Here is a 7,041-nt window from a genome sequence, read left to right on the forward strand (position 1 = left end):
GCAATAAATAAATTAAATTATAACATTTTTCTTTAAAGGTGTACATTACATATTGAAGTTAAATATATTTTAATTACCTTCGGGAATTACTAGAGGATTATCAACTTTGTTTAGCGCATATTTTATTATTCTTGAATCTGATATGGTCCCCTCCCACCCAGCTAAGACATATGAAAATTTCAAATCAAATGTACAAGTTGCTAACAAGTTGGGTGGAAAAATCTTTTCTCTCGCGAAACAGTGGAGCATCTTTTCTAGACACTTTAACACGTTTATGTGTTTCGTCAATCGCACCAAGACAATTTTGAAATTAATTGTTTATTATTTAATTAAACATGCACTTATGTTAAAAGAATTAATTAAACGTATATAACTTATATATATACCTTAAAAAATGAAAAAAATGAGATTGTTGGCTATTTTCGGAGGCATTTTGTGATCCATTTGGTTGACTAATAAATTTATAGGCCATATGTACTATATATCGTAGCACATTGTGAAAATGACAACTTGTCGTCTCCCAGATCATCGAAAAACCCAATATATGACTCGATTTATCTCCTTGTGTCCTAATAGATAAAGTGTCTTAAGTACTTATTCTTCTACAGTTGCACGAACAGTATGTCTAAGTCCACTATCTCTAACTAGTAAACGACATAAATTCATAAAAAATAACCTATCATCCTAATTATATGTTGACAAAACTCACTTGATAACAAATTTTGCATAAACTTATCTCGAGCTTTCTCTCTCTCTAGGCTTAATTCATGAGTAAGCCTATAACTTATCTCGCATTTTCTACGAACTACTAGCTCATGAAGTATGATAAATTGGCATATTAAAATAACTACACGTATCAAAATATCCATATTTCTTATCTAGTGTGTGAACAGAAACGATACAAAATGTAGCACCCGGAAAGGAGGAGAAAAAAAAAAAAAGGGCCACGTCAGCAGCCACGTCAGCAGGCCCGGTCAACAGTCCCGGCCAACCGGGGCCTGCCACGTGGCGAGACCGCATCACTCCGAAAGGAGCCACGTTGGCGATCCGCGTGGGTGCGATCCGACGGTCCAGATCAATCGCGCGGACGGCCCAGATTCAATCAAAAACGAACGGCCCAGATTAAAACGAAATGAACGGCTGAGATCAAAAGGCAATGGGTTATAAATAGAACCCCCACACCAGACCACAAACCCTAGCCGCCCGCCGCTCGCCGGAGAAGACGAACCAGAGGCCGACCGCCGCCACCCGCCACCGCACCGGGGAAATTTCCGACCGCCGATCGAGGTAAATTTCATACCCCCGACTCGTTTTTCCCCGCTGATTCCTCCTATGGCCAAATCGAGGCCGAAATCCCGGCCAAACGGCCGGAATACGTGGCCGAAGCCCAGCAGCGCCGCCGCGCCCCCTCTCGATTTTTGCCTCCGACGAGGCCCTTCCTGGCCTCCGTTCGATGCAATTTTTATATCACCGTGATCACTATTCTTTTCTCTACAGGTTGACTGGAGCCGAATCACCAAAACACGAACCTCGCCGGAGAGCCGCCGCACCCGAGAGCGCCGCCGCCGGTAAGCTCCGTTTTTCCGTGATTTTTTAGCCCCCGAGGGCCCTAGGGTTGTTTTCTGACAAGGACCAATGCGAGTGTGGCCGAATTCGGCCGAAAACAGCCAACCCGAGACGACTCGCCGCCGCCAGCGGCGGCGCCGTCGCCGGAGCACGGCGGAGCCGCCGTGCCGGAGTTGCGATTTGGGCCGAAAGAGGCCCTGGGCCTAATTTGGGTTTTTTTTGGAACACGTGCAGGTACTGTTAGTGTGTTTCAGTTCCCCGGGAGAACTTCAGGAGAAAATTAGGGACGGCCTGCAAGCGCACTGTGAATCGTATTCGGATCCCGAAAACAAGTAAGGACCCCTCACCCTATTTCCTATCACGGTATTAAAGTTCAAAATGATAAAACGGTATTTCTTGAATTAACGAATGTGTGAAATTGCTTAAGGTGGCTAATTGAGCCCGAGTCTAGTGTGATTGGTGATTTACTGTTATTTGGCCTGTTTACAGCTTTAAATGCAAAATGAGGTTTGATGTGTTCATTTTACAGATTTGTGTGCATATACTACGTTTTTATTAATCATGGGTTGAATGACTGAAAAACTGATACTGTATGTTGTCTGTTTGGCATGAATTACTGTTTTGCTTGTTTGTATGTGAATTGATGATGCTGACTGAGGAAAAGGAAAATGAAAGATTGTGTAGACTGATAATTGTATTATGGGGGTCAGCCTGACTAGATATCCTGGAAGATGGTGGACGGACCGGGTCCGTAGGGAACCCTACCGGGATTGTGGTCTCACATGCCGGACGGGGTATGGGGATGGCCCGTTTCACCCTCATACCGGACGGGGTATTGAGGTTTATGGTTTTGGCGCCCATACCGGACGGGGTATGGGGACGGCCCATTTCACCCTCATACCGGACGGGGTATTGAGGTTCATGGTTTTGGCGCCCATACCGGACGGGGTATGGGGACGGCCCTGGAAACTGATTATGAATGTTAAAGGTTAACGGGTAGCGGAACCCCTACGGACCCCCACGGATACTAGTAGGCTGGTAAATGAGAAAATGATATGTTGTACAATGATTGAATTACAAGAGGCGTGATAAGTGTTATGTTTTACAGCTTATATTATTCAATGATTATGATAATGTTATTGTTTTTTCTTATATTGTTTTCATAAATTCCACCGAGGTAAGTGGATGGTAAAGGTTTTCATGTTAATAAACGAGTTTGTTGTAAATTATGCTCCATTAGTCTTTTTGTGTTTTTCTACCCACCTTTACCTCCGTGACGGTGAGATATCGTAATGTTCTTACTGGGCTAGTGAAGCTCACTCCTTATTTAACCATTTCAGATCAGGAAGACATGGTTCTCGAGCCCGTTCCGCAGGAGGACGACGAAGGGGATGCCTAGAGACTCTGTAGTCATACTCATAGTTTTATTTTCGAGTTTCTCTCTTAGTTAGTTTAATCTTTTATATTTTAAGTACGTTTTTGGTTTTTCATGTAAGGGATGTTAACTGAAATTTTGATCTCGCTTCCGCATTTGATATATTTAAATACTCATTTCATTTTAATATTTCCGAGGCCGTTGCACAAAATGCCTGAAACAAAACAAAATAATGAGTATAATTATTCCACATCAAAGCAAGCCAAAACATATATTTTAATTAACATACAGGATGACCCTACTCAATCCCCTATTTATGGCTACTTTAAACCAACAAAGATGCGAGCAGTTAAAAAACTTGGCATATCATCGCCCTTATATCCAACAGCCATACCCTCCTACTGTGACAAGTATTTCCTTATCCTCATGCCTTCTGTCATCAAGAGAGAGAGTAATTCAAGGTTCAATAACATGTTTTTCAAGCAACTAGATTTCATACTTAACAAATAATAATGATCAAAACATACTATTCTAAACGAAAAGACTCAGTTAAACAGACATTAAATATACAAATAATATGTCCACATAATCAAGCTTATACCAAGTATTGGCATATAATTTTTTTAAGATGCTATCTATATTATAAATTCTGCAAATAGTCAATGCATTTATTACAATGTGGTAGCTAGATTAGTATTGAGCACAAAAATTTAATCTGTATGCAAAAGTCATGGAATTATGGTACTGTTTGCAAGAGTACAATGCATAGTTTAAGAATGTAGCTACACCAATGTTATAAGATGAGAAACAAAAACGCACATGCACTCAATGGAAGAACCCAACAATTTGCTATCTTAAATGAAACTAGGCTAATGCCCACTTTGGTGAGACGAACAAGCATAGCACAAATTTAATAGAATTTTCGAAAAGAAACACTATATATGAATTATATGCGTCGGAATGTGCATTTTTATACATAGATATATTTGCAATTTCTTTTTTTAAATCTCTTAGATAATCAAAAGGCAAAAATAATTATTTTCTGAATTAATTATAATCATCATCGTCAACTTAAATTGTTAGCTATAGATTTAGACAACAAAAGTAAAAAGTTGTTAAAGCAAAATCTTCATTGCTCTGACCTATCTGCAATTCATTCTTCATTTCTCTCATTTTCCCACAAGACAAAATCAACAAGAGAAGAAGAAGAAGAAGAAGAAACAATGGCTTCAACAGCTCCCACCAAGAAAACAACTCGATACCACTTCTCTACTCTTCTCCTCTCTGACTTTTTTATCTTTTGCTCTTTCATCTTCTTTCACCCTCTCTAACTCTCTTACTTAAACTTCTTATTTCCTTACCTCTTCAAGCTCCTCTCTTTCTTTTCCCCTCTCTTCATCATAGTACCATAAACTTACACAAAGTGTGGAATAATAGTAGTTCACATAAAACTATTCTAATGGAATCATGTCATATTATTTTTATTTCAAAAAAAGAATATGATATAGTTTAAATTCATTATCAAATAAAATACAAATTAAAATTAATTAAAACTTGATAAATTGGTTAAAATTGATGTAGTAAATTGGTTAAGGAATACAATTGATACGAATACGAATATACTTTAGATTAAAAAGCTAAGAACTGTGGAGATAATACATGCAGGTAGACAATTCATTAATCATTGTTACCAAATATGTTTAATAAACACATAAAAGAAACACACAAGTAATATATCGTCCCTGTCTCCTAATTTGCACTACTTATACAAATAACATCACTGCATCCTATAATACAACATGAGTAGTATTTCTTGAAGGAATATAATGGTACTCTAATTTTTTCAAAAAAGAATAAACATAGGAATTTTGTTTTATAATTTTTATTGGGTTTTATGTTTTAGATGGTAATCTCTACAGATTTTTTAGAGAATACAGTTCTGCAACTCTTTTATATGTTTGAGGATGTGCATATTTTGGGAATAATATTTATTCAACTGGAAATATTATTGATATGGCTAATGAGAAACCCCAATTTATGTAGGTCACCACTTGACTAACATTTAACCCTCACTTCATCAAATACTGTGTTCTTTTTCCTATAACTTTTCATTTTCTTTTCTTTTATCTCTAAAAAATATCTTCAAATTGGTTTCTTCATGAGCATACAACATGAAGAAAATGTAAGACCCCTTATAGTTTTTGTTAGAGAGGAAGCAAGAGAAAGTGGAAAAGAAGGGGATACCTTATGCCAATTATGTCGAGTGATGGTAAGACTAATAAACAATGAAAATGCATTAACATAAACAAAAATATCTACAAGAATATATATTCACATACATCTATAGATATAATATCAACTCAAGAGAGGAAAATAAAGCAAGCAAAAAATTACATGACAAAAGACAGTGAAAAAAAGTTTAGTTAACATTAGTTATGCTGTTAACTGAGGAAGACACAGTAGAAAGTTGCAGCTTCTAGTTAATACTTGAACACATTCAATGATAAATGTGGTCTTGTTGATACAAAATGAGCATGAAATTTTTTAGTCCCGCACACATTTCACTGAAGCATATAGAAAAATCTCATATGAATGAGTTTAAGTTCTATGATGCTTTTAAAATATCATATACGAATGTTTCACTTTCTAAATAACATGAAAACATAGAACTTCAGCAAGTTAAAACTATTAATCATAAAAAATAGTAGCTGTAATCTGTCTCTCATTTTATAAGATCAATCCCTATTGACTTAGCATCGAGTGAAGCAAAAGATATGACTGTGTTAACATCAACACCAATGTGGTTACCGTTGTTATCAGCAAGTGAAGGATTAGAACTTGTATCGAATTCAACAGCAATAAATGAATTTTGAGGGTTTAAGATTGGTCCAAGAAGGTCCATTACTAATGATATTCAGCATTGGATGTGATCAAGAATGTTATAACTTCACCAAGGGGACATAATAGGGATGAGATGATGGAGAAGGAGAAAGGGTATGAGAAAGATGCAGTGGAATTCATCTCAGAATCAAGAAACCGAATAGGGTAAACATAAAAAAGTTTGTCCATGCCTGAAGTAAAGGAAGAAGAAGAAAGACAACTTCCAACAAGAAAACTGTAACGGCCCTAGAAATTAAAAGGAAATGTATATATATTTATTCTAAGTGCGGAAGCGAAATAAAATAGATTATAATTAACATCCCTTACACAATAGCCAAAACGAGTTAAAGTATGAAAGAATAAACTAACTTAAAGAAAATACTATGAATGAATGCTGTAAGGAAAACTAATAAATTCTTTGGCTTCTACTCGCTGTCTTCCTGCAGAACGGGCTCGGGAACCAAGTCCTCTTAATCTGAAATGGTTAAGTAAGGAATGAGCTACACTAGCCCAGTAAAGATATCACACTATCTCACTGTCACAGAAGTAAAGGTTGGTAGAAAACGAAAACAACCAATGGAGCATAATTTATAACAAACTTATTTATCAATAATAAAACTCTTTACTGTCCACCTACTTCGGTGAGATTCATAAAAATAATTTATGAAAATAATTACATAATAAATATCATAAGATCGCACACTCTGCAACATAACACATATTATGCTTTTGTATTTCAATCATCAGACAACAATTTTCCTCTTTTATTAGCCTACTAGTATCCATGGGGATCCATAGGGGGTCCCCGCTATACGTGAACCATTCACATTAATAACTTAATTCTAGGGTCGTCCCCATACCCCGTCCGGTATGGGCGCCAAAATCAGAAACCTCAATACCTTATCCGGTATGAGGGTAAAACGGGCAGTCCCCATACCACGTACGGTATGAGCGGCAAAACACATAAAGTCTCCATACTCCGTCCGATATGAGGGACCACGTTCCCGGTAGGGTTTCCTATGGACCAGATCCGTCCACCATCTCCCAGGATATCTAGTGAGGCTGTCGACTTATCCGTTCATAAATTCACATACCATCCTTATTTTTCTTAGTCTCAATTACCCAATTAACATGAATACGTAAACCAGTAACGCACACCAAACAAGGCAACATAACATCGGGTTCACAATAATTCAAACTATAATAGATTAAATAGTGAT

The sequence above is a fragment of the Carica papaya genome, chromosome 2 (genome assembly GCF_054855325.1).
Source record: "Carica papaya isolate Zhongbai chromosome 2, ASM5485532v1, whole genome shotgun sequence".
NCBI lineage: Eukaryota > Viridiplantae > Streptophyta > Magnoliopsida > Brassicales > Caricaceae > Carica > Carica papaya.